This window comes from Argentina silus (genome assembly GCF_951799395.1).
Source record: "Argentina silus genome assembly, chromosome: 1".
Lineage (NCBI taxonomy): Eukaryota > Metazoa > Chordata > Actinopteri > Argentiniformes > Argentinidae > Argentina > Argentina silus.
The window spans coordinates 7,072,340-7,088,391 of NC_139655.1; positions in this window are offsets into that span (position 1 = coordinate 7,072,340).

Genomic DNA, 16,052 nt, shown 5'->3' on the forward strand with positions numbered 1-16,052 from the left:
CCAGGGGTGTGCGCTCAGTCCATTCCTGTACTCCCAGGGGTGCCAGTGTAACAGGTCATCTACTGTACCCCATGGGGTGTGTGAGGAGGATCACTAAGGACCTTAGCCACCACAGCCAACAACAGGTTCCGAGACAGCATCTACCGCCAGCCCATAAGATTTTTGAACAGCTAACTCTAGCTATTCAGCTGCTCAGCCTGCTGCTCACTTGCAACTTATGAGACAATTTGCACTGACTCTATATACACCCAATCAATACACACACACACACACACACACACACACACACACGCACACACACACACACACACACACACACACACACACACACACACACACACACACACACACACACACACACGCATGCACGCATGCACACACACACACACACACACTACCATCACTGCTGCTATATATTTATGCTATTTGTACTGCTTATTATCTACCAATAAATAACCATCATATTACTGACATGATATAGTGCATACTGTATATTCTATAGTGTATATTTTACTGCCTTCCTGCTAGTTACTTCTACGTATACGTTAAATATTGTTATTGACTTAGAACAGTATGTCATGATGATACATTGGCTTAACAAAAGGTTTGTAGTAATGCAGACCATCCAGAACTTGAATGCCTGCTGTTTGCAGTCTTACCTCAAATACCATGTGAAAATGATTCACCACTGTACATGCGAGACATTAACTTATGTGTGTAAAGATCTGATTTTACATTCCAAAGAGCAAGAGCAACCCATAAAGACATGGCTGAAAACAGTGGAATCTGGAGGCTGATCAGAACAAGATACTGTTTTTTTTAAGGTCAGCTAGAGGGAAGAAGTTTGTTTATAGCCATATAAAATGTGTATAGCTTACAAGCATAGCTTGGAAGTCTTTGCATGTCATGATATTTCATCTTAACGTCTTAAGCAGTGTGTTCGCTCACATGTTCATTGCCTGGAAAGGTAAATAAAACATGGTGCAATATAGTCTGTAAAGGGTTAGTGTCCATAGGGCCAAACCAACTAACACTGTCTCTGTTATTCTGACAGCATCTGACACTTTCCAATACAGGTGGTCCCATCATGATAAATAGACATAAATAGACATGTGGATGGTTGATAGGTATGATCAAACCAATTACACAGAGATGTACCCTTATTCAGTGAGATTATCATCAAAGCAAGATTGTTATTGGAGACAGAGTTGCACCTGTGCTCCTGGTCTACGTACGTATTTAGGACAGGACATGTGTATGATAATGTCTTCAACAAGTACAGGACATTATGCTATAACCTTGTTAGAACACCAACATAGTGCTTAGTTTGTAGATATGACATGTTTGAAAAGCCGGTTAACATTTTGCAGACAAATTAGAAAGATCCTGAACCGTGTATGTTATTCATCATATTCATGTTAAATGTCCTGTGCTATCAATCAATGGCAAGATGAAAAATGATTATGGTCGTGTAGCTTTGAATGGAGGAAGACGTGGTCTATAATCTAAGATACAATTTGACAGTGACGCATTCAAGCCACACAGATGTATAAGGGCAAGAGGCTTGAAGTGGTTCCAATGTTACTGCACCAAAAGGCAATGGAAATAATGTTTTCATCTACATTCGTACATGAATGGTATGATCCATACATCAAGGTTATATGGTTTGAGCTCCACTTCACTCCATCCCAAGATTCCCCCTTTTGGAAGTCGTTGTTTTCCAGAGGTTGAGTTTCAGTGCGTTGCATTGGCTCAGAGCACACAGAGTTAAGTCATCCTCATGGTTTCCCGTAAGGAGGAAGAAATGGGGGGTGGCACTGCCCTTTTTAAATTCAAGGCTACTCTCCTCTCCTGGATGGAAGACGACTCTTGACAGGCCTAGGTGGTATTTTATTATTTCAGTTCATTCTGTCTATTCTCGATCTACAATTACTCCCAATGACATTTAAGTCTCCTTTTTAAAATTACATGTCTGTCCCACTTTAGAGGATAGGATTTCCTCGCTGTGTATTTTAACCTACTCTATTTTAATCCTCTCTGTTATTATTTTTCATTTTGGATTTTTTCCTTTAATCTTGTTGTACTCTTACTCTTGGTGTTTTGTCTGGACCGGAGAACCAAAACCTTCAAAATATGAAGCAAAGTACTGCACTGATACTTACTGTACTGTGACAAAATACTAACATGCAGTGCTGTACATTTTTGGCTGAAACAGTGTCTTGAATTAATATTAATGACGTCAACTGTGATATGGCAGACATGATTAGGTAAACCAATCATGATATCCCTGAGCTTAGAATATGATGACATCATTGACTAAACTAAAAAGCACTTCATAAGAGAAATGGCAACCATAAGGATCTCAAATTTTGACAATATCTATTTTTGATTCTGAGGTTGATGAATGGTTCCCTTCCTATATTGCTCTTTCCAAAAATCAAATTGGGGAAGGAACTGGAAAAAATAGCAGAGCGAAAGGGTTCCTCCTTTAATTTTATACCAAAACATCACATTATTGGACTCGGGCCTGTCTCATAGCCGGCCTGTTGAGAATAATTCTGGCTTATTGTTTACAGTAGGGTTACATGCACCATTCCCACAAATTAAGACGGGAACTCTCAGTAAACAGGCTGACCAAATCGCCTGTACTCCGGCCAATAAAAATAAAACAAGGTCTTCGGTATAATGCACCGCCATCTCTAATTCTGGCTTTGACTCCAAGCCAGGCCGTCGGTTCGAGGCTCTGCCCAGGCACATGCAGCCAGTGGAGCAGGCACTCTTCAGAGTTCCTGTAATTGCTAAAAGATATCAACCGCACACAAACACACACACAATTACATGCTCCTTTGCTGCACCTTATTAAAAGCTTCCTTTGTTTGTCCCTGCCCTCTGAATAGCTTGCATGTGCAAGTGTTTTCTTTACTTTATCACATACAGCTGTTGGGCCGAGATGGTGGGTCTTTATTAGCCCCAGTTACCAGGGCAGCCAGTGCCAGGTGCAAGGACAGGGTCTGCCCTGTGGATACCTACCTGAGTCTGAAATAACAGACATTCTCAAACATTCCAGCCTAACAACCATGTCTGACTTAATTTGCAATAGACTTCATAGTGGAAAAGAATAAGGGATATGTTAATAAGTCATATCCACACACTTTACATGGGGAGCACTGAACATGTGAGCAAAGAATAAGGATTATAGCCATGTGTCTCCAGTGTGAACAAGCAGTACCATTTGGCTGTGTGTTTAACATTTTATCATTCCAATCATACCCATACAGTAGTTTGAAAGACTTGTAAAAACATACTGGACAGGCTCAATCACAGCTTTGACATTCTCATCATGAGCAGGGAGTGTCTACCCTGCTTTTAGAGGAGGCCTTCCATTTAGATTCTAATGGCCTTGTCTTAGTGAAACAATAATCAATGTTTTGTAACCAATGCCAAGCAAGCTTGCCAAAGGAGGTAACCTTGCAGAGAGAGTCAATAGGTTCTTCAAAGAAAGTTCAGCCAACAAAAATAGCCCAGTACGGTATAGCCCAGACAGGCGCTGCATACAGTAGATAGTATGTCTGAAGGTACGTAGTTACAGTCCCTAATCACGCATTCTTCCAAATGATATACTTGTTGCAATTACAAACATCTTTTCTCAGAAAAAAATCTATCATTTCATGCACTTATATTATCCAATAGTTCAAGAATACATCATCTCATGATGTGTGTACCAAAAGGGGATGTAAGGGAGATAATGTTACAGGCATCCACACAAAGAATATAGAGAACAGAATAGAATACCATACATGCTTCCTTTTGTTACTGAGAAAGCCTCGGTATCTGGCTATTTTGAGACCCCTGACTCCTGAGAGTGGAGAGAACATCCCTTATAAATCCTAACTCTATCCATAACTCTATCCCTGACTCTGTCACTGTTAATCAATGGGCAGGCACTGTCATCCATGTTTACTGTATGTTGAGTCAGTCAACTCTTAGTGAACCGAAACTTCTACAGTACAGCTATGTAGGGTGTCATGTGAGAAGTTAAAGCAGAAAAAAAAAAGAATCAAAATCAAACACAGATTTTTTTAGTTGTTCCTAAAATGTTGACCGAAGAATATACATATTACACTTTAGCCAGTTAAAGGATCACTTAGTTGTTAATAATTTTCAGCACAAAAGTAAAGCTTTTTTAAATGTATAACAGATATCCAGCAAAACGTGTTTGACATTCTACACTAGCAGGTGAAGTTTAATAACAAATGTGGTAGCATGTACCACTAGGGGGAGCCACGGCACAAGAGGCAAGCATCAAAAAATCACTTCTAAATACTATTATCTCAAAAAGTTAACCCTCAACTCAATCCATTTATAAGTGACAGTGTTTTTGTTACTCACCCTCTTGTTAGGGATGTCATTGATGTGTGACTCGTGGTGGAGTTTTAAGACAGGAGTCTAACAGACCTTATTTGTAAGCCAGAAGTAAACTTGGGTAATAGAGGGATTCTTCATTAACTCTCCAGAGTGAGCTACGGGTTGTCTAATGAGATAGTCCTTTATGACAGAGAGAGCTCGCTGTGTAATAATTGGCCAAAACCGGTCAGGTTAGAATGGTACCAGGGAATAAAATGGACAGAAGCTCTGTGCTTTTGCCACTTAGTCACTTGGTGTGTGTTTTCCACAGATTTTGTGGTTGAGTGGATATATAAATTTATACAAATCCATAATCCACATCCAAACTCCTCGCCTCTCCCTCAGTTTTCCCCACAGGAGCTTGTTGGGTATTGATTGAGGCTTGAATAATTGAGAAGCTTAAGCTAAGCAACCATGTGAGGGAAATGGCACTGAATAGTATCAACAGCCAAAACTGGGTGCACCAAGTTTTTGGTGTATCACAGTGCGCAACAACAGTACTCTATACTGTACAATGTATGCACAGCCTGTTTTCTTAGGGAAGGTTGGTCACAAAATTAGGGAGAGTTAATTCCTTCATGTATTAGAAAGTTTGATTTGCAGTGTCCAACCTTTTGTGGTGTTGAGTGAATTTCCTAAATGCTTTTTAAAGAAACTGATAAAGGATAACTAAAATTAGGAATTATCCATGTCAAAATCAATTGAAACATGGGACTAACTACACACCATAGACTTTAACAGTCTTCACACTGAAGTCTCATTAGCAGAAAGTAAATCTGTCAATTTATACTATTATCCAGTTTGGATTTGTATCCTGCACAATTATTATGAAATATCCACAAGAACCTAATTCAATAACATAGACCTTCATTTTCCCAGGCTTCTATGCTGGCCTGCTCCTAAAGGGACTTAATAAAATCCATATGCTTCTACCAGACAGTGTAAAAGATTTACACAATTCAGAACACCTGGTGTTGCTGTTGCTTATGTGATCGTTAAGGGTCAGGCTTAGTTGTCTTTGGAGTTAATAACAGATCTGGCTTAAACTAAATAGAGAACCAGGGAGCACATCAGCACCAGACCTTCCCTAAACAAAACAAAATAACCAAACTTATTGTGGATCACTAAATCTTAGCCATAATGCAAAGAGTCTTAAGTTCACCTTTGACATGACTTGGACTGGTCTACTGTCACCAAACCGCCTGTGGATCTCTTAATATGAGAAACATCTGCCAATAGAGAAATCTGAAACTGTAAGTAACAGTTGGTGAATTGCCTGTAGAAAGATCAAGTTCCTGCAAATCTAATACTGAAATGCACTCCAAGGATTCTTCAGATATAATGAGGAAAGGGATAATGTAGCCACAATTTATATGACAATAATACCTTTTAAAAATTATTCTGCAAATCTCATTATTTTAATTGTGACTAACTTTGGCTAAGACACACTACTGCTGTAACACAGAGCCATTTATTACGGAGTACAGTACAGATGTCTTTAGTCTTCTGACCAGGACAGACACCAAAAAATGATCATACTCTATTACTACTATTTGAAAATGTTCCACAGTGAACACAGCCGTTTGTGCCATTAATTGCATAGATTATCCACATATGGATGGGCTCTCCATCAAATCAGCCAACATCCAGTCTTTCATGATTTTCTTGAAACCTCCACATCTTTCCAGATAGAAGCAGCATGTACAGTACATTGTTTTAGTTTTCTATAGATACACACCTGTCTGTATTACTCAGTTCAAGTTCAAAATACAGTATTTGTAAAAAATTTATTATGGTAATATTATTAGTTAAATATTGATAGATTCCTAAACCATGGCTCCTCATCCAGCCTCCTCTCCTCTTCTGCAAGTGCAGTGTGTGCTGTCTGGTCTACTGAGCCAGGTTATGTCACAGACTCATCATCAAATGCAGAGGCCGGCAATAACACATGTTCTATTAATAGAGGTCTGATGATATATGCTGGGAACACCTGCCCGTAGTAAATACCAGCAGGTATTAATTCAGTAATCTCATGTTTCTCAACAACATCTACAAGATATCTGTCTGCAACATAGCCAATACTCCCTTTTCCCTCAGGATGCCAGACATACAGTATGTATCACACTGCTTTTTTAAATTTTCTGTTAGTTTTTTTATCTTTCGGTTATAGTCATTTGTCTACTTGTTTTCTTCTTTTGCAACATGGTCTCTCTGAGAAAAGGGACATTTTTTCAGATTTTATGTCTTTCCATTGCTGATAGAATCTCTTGCTATCTTAGTGAATAAGGCATCTGTGGCATCCGTACATTTGCATTAGGTGACATTCTTTAAGCTTTAAGATCTAAAGACATTCCCTCTCCCCCATGAACTGTGCCACTGTTCCTTTAAACATCCCTTTCTGACCTGCTTTAGACATGAATTCTGCCACCCCATGAAATTCAACCTCTACAGCCTTTATAGACAGTGGTACTAATTATGTACTTTTTATGTAAGATGGTTTTTAGGGTCAGTAAATGTCTGTGGCGGACACCTGAGCTGAGAGAGGGCCTGTTGTGCTGAGTGGTCACCCGTTAGGTGGCATGGCTATGCTTTCACACAGGATCACTGACACCCATAGGGTTAGAAGGGTAACACATACCACTTGATGTATATGACTTGATGTCTATGACATTAGATTAGATTAGATTAGATTCAACTTTATTGTCATTGTGCAGAGTACAAGTACAGAGACAACGAAATGCAGTTAGCGTCTAACCAGAAGTGCAAAAAAGCAGAAAAGTGCAGTGTGAACAGTATATACAGGTAGTGCAGTATATGAGCAGTATAGTAGTGCAGTATAGTATAAGTAGTGCAGTGTAAGCAGTATCTGAATTAGTAGTAGTATTATAAGCAGAATAAATAGGATGCAGTATGAACAGTGTAAGCAGCATATGAGCTGTATAGGCAATGCAGTCTAGCAGTATATATGTATTAACAGTAACATTAGAGTAAATAGCAGAATAAATATGGAATGCCGTATGAACCGTATAAACAGGTATGTACAGTATGTACAGATTTGTGCAGTGTATTAACAGTAGTATTAAAAGAAAAATATAAGGATATGACATTCTCTGACCACTGAAATTCCTCTCTCTCTCTCTCTCTCTCTCTCTCTCTCTCTCTCTGAGCCTGTTACAACTGACATCTCCAGATTAGGCAGGCGTGGGGTTAGACTGACAGCTGATGATGAAATATGACCCAGTGACTTGCAGATTTCTTCACTTGTGTATGTGTGAGAGTCTTAAGACTCAGTGGTGGAGGGCTGCAACAGATGGTAAAGAAGATTTGTTACAGTGCCAAACGTTTCCTTGTATCTCACACATGAGGACTACGTTTTATATTCAGGGGAGCCACCCACAAACTTGTGTTGAGTTGCAATTTGTTTATGGTCTGGTAAACTTATGAGCATATTCGCAAATGAGTGGTTATACATAAAAGTACATACTGTGATTACAGTATATATCTTAGGCCTACATACAGTATACTGTATTGTAGGGCTACTTATACTGTGAAAAGCCCACTGGACCTTTAGGATTCTTGTGCCCATTCATTTCCAACAGTCAGATCATTCAATATAATTGACTTTAAAAGTCCATGACTGTCAAATAGACACACTGTCCCTTCTTTTACACTGAGGACATATACTGAACCAGGAAGGCAGCCAAACTATGCCTGAATTCCTGGCTGATTAACTCTGGAGCACTGAGACATGTTTTAATTTGTACTGAAGAAAATAGTCCATATGTTATCCACATACTCCAGAGTCTTTTGAGGACTTTTCCGTCATTTGGTATTTCGTCATTTGGTGCAGACATGGAACTCAGCAATGTGGATAGAGTGAAACAAGGACAAGGTCTTTGTGGTGACATATTGTAAGATGAATTTCATTGACTTGCTCTGTGTTAATATTCCGCGTCAAGCCAGGTGAACGGCCAATTGGCATCTTTCCCTGGGTTAAATACCCTCTTCAGCACTGCATGCCAGGCTCTCATTAATCTGGCATGGCTTTCTCTTTACGGGCAGGCCATCATTTCAACTGTCATGTGTTCTAGCAAAAATATCTAGATGCAAATGTGATCAGAATTAATGAATAATTGTCAGGTACCTTTTCTTTGAAGACTTTTACTTTTGACTTAGGGGGGCTTTCATCATCTAGAGGGGCTAAGGAAGCTACGATATAACTGTAGGTCAAACGATAGTTAACTCTACCATAATGCTAATTTGCTCTTTCAAACGCATCTATAAGCATACACATTAGCAAACACTGACAAAAGGTATGGTTACACTATTAATCTATTTATCTGAACAAACCACAATAGACTGTATATTGCATGCACATTGTAACACGGCATGGCTCTGAGGTGACCCCATAAATAAAGAAAACCAGGTTGGTTTAATTCTATATTGAGTGGGGTGCATGCTGTGTTAGTTTAGTATAGCATGTATTAGAATGGTAGAATTACTATGGGTATGCCTTATCTCTCATAGGGTTACTGTTATAGAGCAATTTGTACTGGTGTACCCTATCTGTTCTTTCTTTTTGGATCACAGCTGAGCAAAGGAGTTTGCACTGGTAAGAATTTTCGAATCGCAAGCTTTTAAAGGGCTTTTAAAGTGAAAATGTTTCTCCAATGGGATGTTCCATTATCATTAATATCTTTCAAGGGCAGTTCTTTATTTGGAATGCAAGATTGTCCTATCAAATTATGTATTTTCTGTCTCATCCATATTCCACTGTATGAGTCAACAATATGAACATTGCGGTAAGAAAACCTTCATCAGATAAATACGGTTGGTAATTATTCCTTAGGAAAGTATGCAGGAAATGGATTGTTCTCCTGCTGCCATGGCTCTCCTGCAGAAGCAAGAAGTCAGCGCTAATGGGGGAAGCTGGAGTTTAATTGCGAGCAAGTCCATGTTTACTTAGCATTGACACCGGCTGCCATTGAACCTGTGTTTATTTTGAAATTCCAGCGACTTTAGAGAAGAATAAATCAGCCGAATGGCGCTACATCATAAAAACCACACAAAAGAGATGTCAAGTTGAAAGGGACCTCCATTCCATGGAAAAATAAACCTGCTTTACACTTTTTCGGCGGTATCTTTGAAGAGTGCTGAGCCTTCGCTAATGTATTAGCACATAATTGTTTTTCTTCTCTATTCAAATGGAAAATTCATCCTAATGCATTAATTGTGGACACTTAGGTATCTGTAGAATGTGATAATGCACGCCATACACTTTTCCACTAGAGCCTCTGTCAAGACTAATTGAGCCTCATTATTCAGAAAAAAACCCCTCTATGATGGCCCATTATATGTAAAGCAGAGAAAGTGCACATGAAGATGACTATATCGTAGTCTGTCTGCCCTACAGAGGGGGCCTCTTGGGAGAAGCGCAAGTGCTCCCAGGAGTATGTGGGCTCGTGAGAGGGGAAATGTAATAACTCAATGAGAGGAGAGGCTGCCAATTACAGTCAGTTCATGATAGAAGAGTAGGATCTGACACATTCAAACTGGCTACATGCAGACTCCCCAGGGATCCGCTCTACCATTGGGCTTTCTCTCCAAAGGAAATATGAGGACCATTATGGGAATCCAAACAATACAATTATTATGAATGATATGAATAAGCCAAAGAAATATCTAAACAAAAGTGTCCCTGGTAATGTTGTTTTAAGATTAGATGAAGACTCTCATGCCCAGAATCTCATCTTTCATTTGGCCTGAATTTGTACTTATATGGTGTTTGAATTGTCCATGAAATATTTCTCAGAATAACATAACAATTGTATGGCCTACAGTCTTGATATCATTTATGCCACTGATAAGTTGCCTGGCTAGAAGCTCAAAAGATAAATTCCACAACACAGTTCATAAACAATCCATAATTCATGACTGCACATAATAAAACATGACTTGCAAAATTATAATGTGAACGTGGCCGTAAAAAACACACCAATATTTCACTTCATTGATGCCATTGAATAGAGTGAAAACCTTGACAGGCTATATTGTGTAATGTCAAACTATAGTCAGTCGTGGAAATGGGGGGTGGAGGTGGAAGCAGCAGTATACCCTGGAACTGGCTTCCAAGAGTGAACCAATGGTGAGGCAATACATCTATCTGGTCTGCCTCCGATCTCCCCGACTATGGTTTCCCCAGTAAAGTCAAGTCTGTGTCTACAGTGGGGGCCTTAGTTCAGTCCTAGAACTCACTGACAATGCCAGTCAAGTGGCAGGATTTCCTGATGACTGACTGTGTTGCCTGATTCCCAATGAGGCACATCCTGAGGATTAGGGGGTGCCCGGCCTGGACCCATGACCTCCAATGTTTGTTTACCTTTAGCTGGTTTATGTGGTTATGACATGCTACAGTGTGATTTTATCAACTTCCCATGTTCCATTGTCAGTAGTTTATGTGAGAGGTCACCAGTTTGTGCTGATAAACTAGCGATTCCGCGGCTGAAGGTGAAACAGTGATTCAGTTCATAGATTATATTTGTATGAACTATACATCCGGGCCCAAAACAAGAGGTTTAAAAATGACAGACATAGTTGCGAAGATCCTGTAGCATCTCTTTAAAAGTGGTTACTGTCTCTGACCCACTGCTTTATCTCACCTGAACAAGAAGCTCAAGGACCTGGGTCTCAACACCTCCCTGTGTAACTGGATCCTAGACTTCCTGACGGACAGACCCCAGGAGGTGAGGATAGGCAGCATCCTCCACTCTGACTGTCAACACGGGGGCACCCCAGGGCTGTGTGCTCAGTCCCCTGCTATACTCCCTGTTCACCCACGCACAGCTCCAATACCATCATCAAGTTTGCTGCGGTTGGCCTGATCTCCAACAACTACGAGTCAGCCTACAGGGATGAGATAAATGTCCTGGTTGACTGGTGCCAAGATAATAATCTCTCTCTTAATATCAGCAAAACCAAGAAGCTGTTCGTGGACTTCAGGAAGAAACAGGGGAAGAGGCACGCTCCCATCCACATCGGAGGGGCTGAGGTAGAAAGGGTTAACAGCTTCAGGTTTCTTGGTGTCCACATCACTAAGGATCTAACATGGTCACACCACTCCCACACAGCTATCAAGACAGCACACCAGCGTCTGTTTTTCCTCAGGCGTCTGAGGAAAGTCGACATGTCCCCCTGGATCCGTACAAACTTTTACAGGTACACCATTGAGAGCATCCAGTCCGGCTGCATCGTTGCCTGGTATGGCAGCTGCACTGCACACGACCATAAGGCTGTATGGGCTCCCTGCCGTCCACACCATGTGCTCTGAGAGATGTAAGAGGAAGGCCAGGAAGATCATCAAGGACAACAGCCATCCCAGTCACACTCTGTTCTCTCTGCTTCCATCGGGCAGACGGTACTGAAGCATCCAGTTCCAGATCAATACGTGTTGGAATAGCTTCCACCCACAGGCCATTAGACTGCACTCTGCACTATATGTTTACTCCCTTTACTGCTGCTACAAAAAATAGATATGTTTTATTTTTCCTGTATTTAATGTTACTACTGTTGATGTTTAGATCTAGTATCCTTATTACATTCTATTGTTGATTGATGTTGTAGAGCTGCTCTGCCTCAGGCATTTCGTTGCATTGTATTCAGTGTAATGACAAATCAACAAGACTTGCGACTTGACTTCTTTCGGTGGCTATGTGCCTTTATGCAAATGCATCAGTAAAGTCACCATGCAAACCACATTCAAAAGAAACATTGATGTTCTCTGCTTGCTTACAACATGCAATCGAGTTAGGCAGAAAAGTATGCATGTGGATCTGCATGTGCATGGATCTGCATGTGGATCTCGTTCCCTTACCATCAATCAGTAGCCTACAAACTGTACACACACAGGTGAAGAGCCCCATTGGGACAAGTAGTGTTATAAGCAAGACCTTGAAGTCTGTGCACTGTTTAAATGGTAGCCAATGCAATGATGATAAAACAACATTTCTTTGCTGCATTTTGTGTTGGTTGCAGACTATATGGCTGAGAATTTCTACATTTAACTTATTAACCAGCTCTACATGTTGTCAAAACCAATCAGATAAGTAACATCTGGATGTTTCTTTGCAGACTATGTCATTGCAGGCCCAGTCTTGCGATTTGGAGTCTCCCTGTCTCACAGAATGGAGTAAACAAGATCCCAACGGGAATGAGACCGTCACATTTTAATAAATCGATGCTCTAATCATCGGATGCCTTGGCCACGCTTCCCACTTCCTTTGAGGTTAATTTAATTAGGTTCCGAATGCCCAAAACCTCTGACATGCACACAAGGGTAAGGTGTAATTGATTTTCTCTCCCCCATTCTCTGCTTAAAGGTGGAAACGATGCACCGGGCAAAAGAGAATTTAATGACAAAAACTGTCAACAAAGGCCTAATTCTGGGCTTAAAGAAAGTTTCACTCAAGCTACAGCTTGGATTGTCGTAAATTAATGAACTGGGAGTAATCCTTGACAAACAAGTTGTGGATATTTACAAAATGCCGGCACTGTATGCAAATGGTGTCATCTTTAATTTGCTACTGGGGGAACAAATCAATGCTGTGCCTGTCCATATATTAAAGTATACAGTACTAGACAGCATCGTGTTTGAGGCCATAGAGAGCTGTGAATTACACTGCAGGGGTCCTATAAAAGGCACAGTACAGACTCTGCAGCACAGTAAAGTATGTCTCTCCAGATAACATACATAATATGAACTTATATGGAATAAGTTCATCCATGGTTGGTTAAAATACTCTACCACCATAGAGTCTACAGTACTGTACAGCATATGAACTGAGCGTAACCTGGGGTTTAGTACACAGGCGCTGCTTGTCTGCCTTGTACATTTCTCACGCATTCTTTATTAGCCACACAAACACAGGCAAACATCTCCCCATAATTGGCTGAATGTGCACTACTACTGTTCAGAAGGACACCATGTGACACTTTATAATAAAATCACTCTGCTGTTGTGAAACCTATGTTCCCCTCTTTCCCTGACTTTTCCTAAATATATATATTAGTAATATATGCCATTCAGCTGACGCTTTTATCCAAAGCGACTTACATTGCAGTGGAGTGCATACATTTTTCAGTATATATATGATCCCAGTGGGAATCAAACCCACAACCTAAGCGTTGTTATTTTCATGACTACCATACCTTTTATTCATAGCCAATACCCCCAAGTTATGTCCTGAGGCATGATTAGCACCTGCCCCCATGCGCAAATGGTCCATTGAAACTAGGCTCACTGTAGCTTTACCCCCATAATGGTAAATCAAAACTGACCTTACAGTTATGAATGGTTTACCTATTTAGCCGTAATGGCTATCAGCAACATTTACAGAAATACAATTACAATTACTTGCATGATTGCGAATACATGTGAATAAGAGCCATGTGAGCCAGCCTGCGAAGAGACACGTACCCTACATCACTCACTATGTGAAAACGCAGGCTTATTATTTAACTAAGTCACAACATAGTTTTTCTCTCAGTCTGTTCAGACCTTGTTTTCAATGAGCATCCTTTTATATATCTCCGCCCAGGTTTGTATGTAGGCTGTATGTACTGTAGTACTGTGCGTGTGCCTGTGAGTAAAGGCCAGTGATAAACTGACCATTGATAATGGGCAATACTGAAAGTGGGCAGCCAATGCTTAATGATGTGGATAATGGATGAGAGGCAAACAATTTGCTCTCCTGTGTGTGTGTGTGTGTGTGTGTGTGTGTGTGTGTGTGTGTGTGTGTGTGTGTGTGTGTGTGTGTGTGTGTGTGTGTGTCTATGTATGTGTGTGTGTGTGTGTGTGTGTGTGTGTGTGTGTGTGTGTGTGTGTGTCTGACTGGTTTATGAAAAAACTGCTACTGGACTCAGTATTGTCCATCATTACAGTTCTATTCAGTCGACTCCTTTACTATGGGACCGATTCACTGATTCACCCCTATTCAATCACGCCTGATACAGGCCAGTGACGCTTGCAGGCAGATAGTCCAGCCTACCGCCCGTCCTATATACAGTATGTGCCGCAGCCAACTGGGCTTCTCTTCATACCTTTCAAATGTTTTACAGCCTGAATGTGACTTGACCCTCTGTGGCACACATTGTCCTAAGTAATGGTTTGGAGACTGTGTGATGGAGACAGGGTATATTCTTGTTTCCGTACAGGTTTCCAGTTTGGACCAGGCAGTCGGGCGAGTCCCATAGTGTGGGGGTCGACTGAAAGATCACTAGAGGTTACGATTATAACCCAGGTTCTCTGAAGGAGATGAGGGAGAGCTCATGAAGAGTGGTTCACTGGATAAAATGGTTGCGCTTGCTAGGTCCTATATATAGGATGGGCGATAGGCAGGGCTATCTGTACCGGGCGTGATTGAATAGGAGTCTTCAGCGAAGAGGTACTCAAAGTGTGTGTCCAATAGTGAGGAGTCTCCCTCATCTCATTCAGAGAACCTGGGTTACATTTGTGACCTCTAGTTATAGAGCATTGTATTCAATGATTATGTCAAATAATGGCACTCTGGAGGCCATTATCTGGTTAATAATGAGGGTCTGGAAGTTCTACTGTAGTGTTAACAAAGCAATTTAGTCCACATGCATAATACTGTAAACTTGCATTAGCGGTATATGAAATTTGCATAAAGATGCAACCTTAATGATCTTGCTGAAGTTAGAGACTTGATGCACTGTACTGTATAAAACAACAAAAACCTGCAGTTCCATCAAAATGTTTCATACGGTGCTATTGTACACATTTGGGGAAGTCAACACACACACACACACACACGCACGCATGCAGCATGCACACATGCACGCACGCACACACATGCAGTGAAAAGTCAACATTTGGAATGTGACTGTCAGTGAACAACTCAAGCAGTCCTCAGGGCCTTTCCAACCCACACAGTTTTATCAGCTCAGCTGGACAAATCCCTGGAAGGCCCAGGGCAGGCCGAGACTGTGCCAGATAGTGAATGACTGACACATTTTCTGCTTTACAAACATCAGACAACAATAGTGAAACCAGTATATACATCTGCTTATATTACCGTAAAAATGGGCACACAAGCTCACTTGACATTCACTAACAAACACCAACAGCTGCTGCCTGCTTCAGTAAGCTTTTCCACCAAGACACCGGCAGCTTCTATCTCCACCACCCCAAAAAACACTAGCACTAGTCCTCTACCCCCCTAGAAAAGAGCTCTCTCCTCACTTGCAGTGTGAAGTATGCTGCACGTCCCCAGGGCTTGAGAATGAGCATTCAGCCTGTCAGTATGAACTTGCCATCAATTTGCAGACAGCCACACACACCAGAACCAACCCTCCAGGAGAGAGTGTTGGAGGGAGTTGGAGGAATGCCGGTTCTTTATCAGTTTGTTTTTTTCCCCTACCACTTTAATTCCAGACTTTGCCCATAGCTCAGATGTCTGTTACAGTACTTGTGCTTTGCATATAGATGTGAATTTTGGCCCTGACCATATGATTTAATGTATAATGTGCATGTTGTACTGTTGATGAGGATGTTCCTGAGTAATCCTATGCAGAGGGAAGAGATATTCATTTTTTTGGATATCAATTGTATGTTTGTTGTTATTTTCAAAAGC